This window comes from Rutidosis leptorrhynchoides, chromosome 2, assembly GCF_046630445.1.
Source record: "Rutidosis leptorrhynchoides isolate AG116_Rl617_1_P2 chromosome 2, CSIRO_AGI_Rlap_v1, whole genome shotgun sequence".
NCBI classification, from domain to species: domain Eukaryota; kingdom Viridiplantae; phylum Streptophyta; class Magnoliopsida; order Asterales; family Asteraceae; genus Rutidosis; species Rutidosis leptorrhynchoides.
The window spans coordinates 147,783,045-147,791,923 of NC_092334.1; the positions used below are offsets into that span (position 1 = coordinate 147,783,045).

General features: G+C 30.3%; 1 non-coding gene across 1 annotated transcript; it reads left to right on the forward strand.

Moving 5' to 3' along the window:
- Positions 1-1,715: 1,715 nt before the first annotated feature.
- Positions 1,716-1,822, forward strand: LOC139894858 (small nucleolar RNA R71). Its single transcript, XR_011775338.1, has one exon. It is a non-coding gene; the product is annotated as a small nucleolar RNA R71 (small nucleolar RNA).
- The last annotated feature ends 7,057 nt before the right edge of the window (positions 1,823-8,879 follow it).

Consider the following 8,879-nt stretch of genomic DNA (forward strand, 5'->3'; position numbering starts at 1 on the left):
GTAATTCTGGAAATTCTTCTAACAATTCTGCATGTGAATCTATAGTTTGAATATAATAACATGTATCATCTGCAGATTGTGGTTGTTGCATGGCTCTATCAACCGAAAAGGTAACACTCTCATCCTTTATACTTAGGGTCAGTTTCTTACCAAACACGTCTATTATTGCTTTAGCCATGTTTAAGAATGGTCTTCCTAATATGAGAGGAACTCGAGAATCTTCTTCCATGTCCACAATAACAAAGTCTACTGGAAATACTAAAGTACCAACTTTAACTAGCATGTTCTCCATTATCCCTCTAGGATATTTTACTGATTGATCGGCTAGTTGAATGCTTATTCGTGTTGGTTTCAATTCTCCGAGGTCTAGTTTAGAGTATAGTGAATACGGTATTAAATTTATACTAGCACCTAAGTCTGCCAATGCTTCTATTGAACTAAGACTACCCAGAAAATATGGAATTGTGAAACTTCCTGGATCTGATAATTTTTCTGGTATTTTATTAAACAGCACTGCAGAACAATTAGCATTCATTGTAACAGCCGAGAGTTCTTCTATTTTCTTTCTATTTGTGATTCGATCTTTCAGGAATTTAGCATATCTTGGCATTCCTGAAATCACATCAATGAAAGGAAGATTGACATTTATTTGTTTAAACATATCCAAGAATTTGAATTGCTCAGCTTCAAGTCTTTCTTTTCTCATTTTACTCGGGTAAGGAAGCAGTGGTTGGTATGGTTTAACATAAGGCTTTGCCTTAACTGTGTTATCTTCATTAACCTTTTCAACTACCGATTCTGTTTCCTTATTTTGCTCAGGCTGTGGTGCTTGTGGAGTAGGAATAGAGTCATCAGAAATTATAGGCATTTCAGGTGGTTTAAGTGTAATACCACTTCTCGTGGTAATGGCTTTAGCTGTTTCATTCCGGGGGTTAGCATTTGTATCGCTGGGTAGACTCCCCGGTTTTCTTTCACCTATCAACCTTGCTAGGTTGCTCACTTCTTGTTCCAGATTTTGGATAGAAGCTTGTTGATTTCTAAATGCTTGAGCATTTTGTTCATTAGTTTTTTTCTGAGATGTGAAAAACTGCGTTTGAGATTCAACTAGCTTCGACATCATGTCTTCTAAATTTGGCTTTTTATCATCGGTTTGTGGTGGTTTATGTGGAAAAATAGGTCTTTACTGGTTGTAAGTATTATTGGATACTTGTTGATTGCTAGGACCTTGTTGGTTGTTGTATGGAACATTTCGGTTATAATTCTGATTTTGATTGTAGTTTAGTCTTGGCGGTTGATAATTATTTTGATAATTATTTTCAGGCCTTTAGTTCATGTATGAAACATTCTCTCTTTGTTCCATTGTTTGTTCAATACTGAGACAATCTTTTGTCAAATGTGGTCCTCCACACTGCTCACAACTAATTCGTATTGCGTGAATATATTTAGTTATCTTTTCCATTCGTCTCTCGAAAGCATCTAACTTTGCGAAAATGGAATCAAAGTCATGGCTAGTATCGGCTCTAGCCACTTTAGATGATCTAACGATGTCTTTTTCTTGATGCCACTCATGTGAGTGGGAGGCTGTGTTATCAATAATTTTGTAAGCTTCAGTTGCGGTTTTCTTCATAATGGAACCACCAGCTGCTATGTCGATGTCTTTGCGTGTAGTAATGTCGCATCCTTGGTAGAATATTTGTACTATTTGATAAGTGTCTAAACCATGTTGAGGACATCCTCTCAACAACTTTCCGAATCTTGTCCACGCTTCATATAAAGTTTCATTTGGCTTTTGTGTGAACGTAACAATTTCTCCTTGAAGTCTCACGGCTTTAGATGCCGGAAAGAATCTTTTAAGAAATTTCTCAACTAAAACATCCCATGTATCAATCGCCCCTTCAGGTAACGATTCTAACCAATCTTTGGCTTCTCCCTTTAAAGTCCAGGGAAATAACATGAGATAGATCTGTTCATCCTCAACTTCTCTGATTTTGAATAGAGTACAGAACCTAATAAAGGTACGAAGATGTTCGTTTGGATCTTCTTTTAGCGTACCACTAAATTGGCATTGATTAGTTACCATGTGTAGGATTTGTCCTTTGATTTCATAATCTGGCACATTAATGTCTGATTGAGTAATTGTGTGACCTTAGCCAGTGCATGTAGCTCTCATTCGATCTTCCATACTTAGAGGTTCCTGATTTTCCATGATTGAATTTGTTGAATCTGAATCACTAGAAGATTCTGATTTAATGGTTTCTTCCTCGACAATCTCTGGATAAGTAATTTGTGGTTCAGGAGGAATGATTAGTGGTTCAGGATCTCTGAATTGTCCTTGAATATCCTCCGGGTTCTCAATTGTAAGGTCGGGTTCAAAAAATGGATTATCGAAAATTTGAACTGGAGTACTTGGTCGACTAGATAATGATTCTAAAGAAAAATCAACGGCGACAATATTGGCTAGACTTCTTGATCGAATTACAGGTGGTGAACGTATGAAAGGTTGTGAACGTTTTGCTCGGTGCATTCACTGAATATCCTATTAGTTATAAAAATAAAAAAAATTATATAAGTTATCAAATTAATAGACTTTTCTGATTTTGCCCACGTTTCGAATAGCCAATAGATGCAGCAGGTAGCCAGGACCCTTTAAATCGGAAGCCCACAACTCGCCACTAACAAATCCAACTATTACTACGAATCAGAAAATTTTGGATGTCTATTAATTTAACCGCTTAAAATATTTTTTCGTCGAAATTTTGAAGATAAAATCTATGTCCTAAAAACTAGAGCGTAGAAATGAGAAAGAAAAAGTGTGCGTCGAAAAATGTCGAAAAATAAAAGGCCGAAAAATAATAATAAGAAAGTAAAGCGTTGAAACTTAAAAGTCTAAAAACTAAATATTAAAAGTTGCGTCTAAACGAATTAAAACTTAAAGGGATTCTAAATCCAAAACGGAAATAACTTAAAAAGCACTAAAATTTATTAAATACTAAAGCGATAAGCGACGTCGTAAAATTCTAAAGCGCCTAAATCTTAATCTAAAGAAAAAGAACTTAAGGGATTTTACGGCAAAGCTTAGAAATCTATAAATATAAAATAACTACGACAAAATACTAAGTTTAAAACTAATTACGAAAGATAAAAAATACAAATTACAATTAAATGAATAAAGATACAAAAGTTAAAAATAAAACTAAAGTTATAAAAATACAATTTTTATAAAAAATATTATTTTTATAAAAATATTATTCTACATATTTAATAATAATTATTATACTTAATAATATTAATTAAAACTAATATTAAAAATAAGATAAACTAATTAATATTTAATTAAACCCTAATTATAATTAATAATAATTAAATTATAACCCTAATTTCATAATAAATGCAGGCTTAGGGTTTGACCTGTCAGAAGGCTCCGCGAGTGCGGTGCCACGTGCCAGCAACGCTCCGCGAGTGCGGAGTTACGTAGTCTCATATTGATGCAGGCCAAAATATGCAGGTTCAGTGTAATATATATATATATATATATATATATATATATATATATATATATATATATATATATATATATATAACTATTTGTAAATAGATACATATATATTTAAAAATATAAATATATATATATTAATTCGAAATATAATTTGAAATATAATATTATTTAGTTATTTGAATTAATTTTGTAAAATAAAGTAATATATGATATTATAATTTAAAATGTATATAGATATATAAATAAACTATATATATATATATATATATATATATATATATATATATATATATATATATATATATATATATATATATATATATATATATATATATATATATATATATATATATATATAAGTGTTTAAAATTAAAAAGTTTTTATTTAGTGACTAGTTTGTCGATTTTAATACTACTTATAAAAAGTTTTTATATATATTTATCGTCATTTTAATAATAATACTACTTATATATATAAGCACTATTATTATTATTATTATAAAAGTGGGTTTTTACCGTTTAGTAACCAGTTTGTCGTTTTTATTTCTTAAGTCACAATTAAAACCTAATGTAAAATATTAAATATAAATACAACTTAATTTAAAGCGTAAAGTAAATGACGATAAATAAAAGTGCGATAATTAATACGTGCGATAATTAAAATGACGATAAATAAAAGTGCGATAATTAATAAGTGCGATAATTAAAATGACGATAAATAAAAGTGTGATAATTAATAAGTCCGATAATTAAAATGAGGATAAATAAAAGTGCGATGAGATATAAAATAAAGGAATTATGCATATTTAAACTTCCGTAATCATGATGTTCGACGTGTTGATTTTAATTTATTACAATGGGTTAATTGTCCTTTGTCCTGGATTATTCGATATGTCCATATGGTTTTTGTCCATAACAGTCCATCGGTCATAAATATAAAGTGCGAGTGTCCTCGTCAAATTACCCTTATACCCGAAGTCAAATATTCCAACTAATTGGGGACTTAAACTGTAACAAGGTCTTAATACTTTGTTAATAATTACACCAGGTTATCGACTGCGTGTAACCCAAGGTTTTAATACGTTGTTAACAATTACACCAAGTGTCCTTGTATGTAATCCACCCTTATTTTAATGAGTCCATTGACTATTAATCCATCCCCGTGTCTAGTCAAATGAACGATTATTAGTATTTATAAATATCCTGCCTGAAATGACCCGTTCATATTGATTATAAACGTTCCATATTATTTGATTTCGTTGTGAGGTTTTGACCTCTATATGAGACGTTTTTAAAGACTGCATTCGTTTTTAAAACAAACCATAACCTTTATTTTATCGACAAGGTTAAAAAGACACCACCTAGATTATCCAGAAATGATAATCTAAAAAATATCACACTTACACACTACCAATACATATTGGTTTACATATATAAATATGTTACAACAAAATAAATCCCGAATGCAGTTTTAAACAATATTATACAAGCATGCTAACACCAAATCTTGTCCATATATTAGCATGCAACAACGAAAGCTCTTAATAATCACCTGAGAATAAACATGCTTTAAATGTCAACAAAAATGTTGGTGAGTTATAGGTTTAACCTATATATTTATCAAATCGTAATAATAGACCACAAGATTTCATATTTCAATATACATCCCATACATAGAGATAAAAATCATTTATATGGTGAACACCTGGTAACCAACCTTAACAAGATGCATATAGAATATCCCCTATCATTCCAGGACTCCCTTCGGACATGATGAATTCGAAGTACTAATGCATCCGGTACTTTGGATGGGGCTCGTTGGGCCCAATAGATCTATCTTTAGGATTCGCGTCAATTAGGGTGTCTGTTCCCTAATTCTTAGATTACCAGACTAAAAAGGGGCATATTCGGTTTAATAATCCAGCCATAGAATGTAGTTTCATTTACTTGTGTCTATTTTGTAAAACATTTATAAAACTGCATGTATTCTCATCCCAAAATATTAGATTTTAAAAGTGGGACTATAACTCACTTTCACAGATTTTTACTTCGTCGGGAAGTAAGACTTGGCCACTGGTCGATTCATGAACCTATAACAAATATGTACATATATATCAAAGTATGTTCAAAATATATTTACAACATTTTTAATACATTTTACCGTTTTAAATTTATTAAGTCAGCTGTCCTCGTTAGTAACCTACAACTAGTTGTCCATAGTTAGATGTACAGAAATAAATCGATATATATTATCTTGAATCAATCCACGACCCAGTGTATACACGTCTCAGACTAGATCACATCTCAAAGTATATATATTTTTGGAATCAACCTCAACCTTGTATAGCTAACTCCAACATTACTACATATAGAGTGTCTATGGTTGTTCCAAATAATATATATAGATGGGTCGATATGATATGTCAAAACATTTGCATACATGTCTATGGTATCCCAAGATTACATAATATATTAGAATATACGTATTATACAATATAAGTTAGCTAGGATATGATTAATATAGATTTGTTACCAATTTTCACGTAACTACAACAAGTAAAAATATCCAATCTTGTTTTACCCATAACTTCTTCATTTTAAATCCGTTTTGAGTGATTCAAGTTGCTATGGTTTCATATTGAACTTAAGTTTAATGAATCTAAACAGAAAAAGTATAAGTTTATAGTCGGAAATACAGATTACAAGTCTTTTTTGTAAAGGTAGTCATTTCAGTCGAAAGAACGACGTCTAGATGACCAATTTGGAAAACATACTTCCACTTTGAGTTTAACCATGATTTTTGGATATAGTTTCATTCTCATAATAAAAATCATTTTCCCAGAAGAACAACTTTTAAATCAAAGTTTATCATAGTTTTTAATTAACTAACCCAAAACAGCCCGCGGTGTTACTACGACGGCGTATATCCGATTTTACGGTGTTTTTCATGTTTTCAGGTTTTAAATAATTAAGTTAGCATATCATATAGATATATAAAATGTGTCTAGTTGATTTTAAAAGTCAAGTTAGAAGGATTAACTTTTGTTTGCGAACAAGTTTAGAATTAACTAAACTATGTTCTAGTGATTACAAGTTTAAACCTTTGAATAAGGTAGTTTTATATATATGAATCGAATGATGTTATGAACATCATTACTACCGCAAGTTTTGTGGATAAAACTACTGGAAATGACAAAAATAGATCTAGCTTCAAAGGATCCTTGGATGGCTTGAAAGTTCTTGAAGTAGAATCATGACACGAAAACAAGTTCAAGTAAGATTTCCACTCGAAATAAGATTGTTAAAGTTATAGAAATTGAATCAAAGTTTGAATATGAGTATTACCTTGTATTAGAAAGATATCTTACTGTAAATAAGAAAGATTTCTTGATATTGGATGATCACTCAAAGTGGATTTGCAAGATTGGAAGTAAGCTAGCAAACTTGGAAGTGTTGTTGGTGTGTTCTTGAGTAGTTGTTTTATAACTTGGTTTATGTATGGATTTATGAACTATATTGAGCTAGATTTTGATGAAGATGATGAAGAACACTTAGAACAATGGAAGAACACTTGAGACAGAGTAGTTTGATGCATGTAGTTGCAAAATGAAAGTGTTTGTGGACACCTTCATTCACGTGAATATGCATGAGTCATATAGGCTCCATTAGTTTGTTATTTTGTGAGATATTTCATACTAGATGTTAAATGATGGTTCCCACATGGTTAGGTGACTCACATGGGCTGCTAAGAGCTGATCATTGGAGTGTATATACCAATAGTAAATACATTTAGAAGCTGTGTATTGTACGAGTACAAATACGAGTGCATACGATAAGAATTGTTGATGAAAATTAATGAGGATGTAATTGTAAGCATTTTTGTTAATTAGAAGTACTTTGATAAGTGTCTTGAAGTCTTTCAAAAGTGTATGAATACATATTAAAACACTACATGTATATATATTTTAACTGAGTCGTTAAGTCATCGTTAGTCGTTACATGTAAGTGTTGTTTTGAAACCTTTAGGTTAACGATCTTGTTAAATGTTGTTAACCCATTGTTTAATATATCTAAAGAGATGTTAAATTATTACATTATCATGATATTATAATATATTATATATCTTAGTATGATATATATATATAGTTAAATGTTGTTACAATGATAATCGTTACATATATGTCTCGTTTCGAAATCCTTAAGTTAGTAGTCTTGTTTTTACATATGTAGTTCATTGTTAATACACTTAATGATATATTTACTTATCATTTATAATGTTTAACAAAGTGTATCAATATCTTAATATGATTCATATGTACTTAGTAAGACGTTGTTATAACGATAATCGTTATATATATCGTTTTCGAGTTTCTTAATTCAATAGTCTCATTTTTATGTATATAACTCATTGTTAAAATACCTAATGAGATACTTAATTATCATGATATCGTGTTAACTATATATATATACATATATATATATATATATATATATATATATATATATATATATATATATATATATATATATATATATATATATATATATATATATATATATATATATATATATATATATATATATATATATATATACATACATACATACATATATATATCCATATATATGTTATCATATAGTTTTTACAAGTTTTATCGTTTGTGAATCACCGATCAACTTGAGTGGTCAATTGTCTATATGAAACCTATTTCAATTAATCAAGTCTTAACAATTTTGATTGCTTAACATGTTAGAAACACTTAATCATGTAAATAACAATTTCATTTAATATATATAAACATGGAAAAGTTTGGGTCACTACAGTACCTACCCGTTAAATAAATTTCGTCCCGAAATTTTAAGCAATAGGAGGTGTCGACGTATCTTCTGGAAATAAGTGCGGGTATTTCTTCTTCACCTGATCTTCTCGTTCCCAGGTGAACTCGGGTCCTCTACAAGCATTTCATCGAACCTTAACAATTGGTATCTTATTTTGCTTAAGTCTTTTAACCTCACGCTCCATTATTTCGACGGGTTCTTCGATGAATTGAAGTTTTTCATTGATTTGGATTTCGTCTAACGAAATAGTGAAATCTTCTTTAGCAAAACATTTCTTCAAATTCGAGACGTGGAAAGTGTTATGTACAGCTGCGAGTTGTTGAGGTAACTCAAGTCGGTAAGCTACTAGTCCGACACGATCAATAATCTTGAATGGTCCAATATACCTTGGATTTAATTTCCCTCGTTTGCCAAATCAAACAACGCCTTTCCAAGGTGCAACTTTAAGCATGACCATCTCTCTAATTTCAAATTCTATATCTTTTCTTTTAATTTCAGCGTAGCTCTTTTGTCGACTTTGGGTGGTTTTCAACCGTTGTTGAATT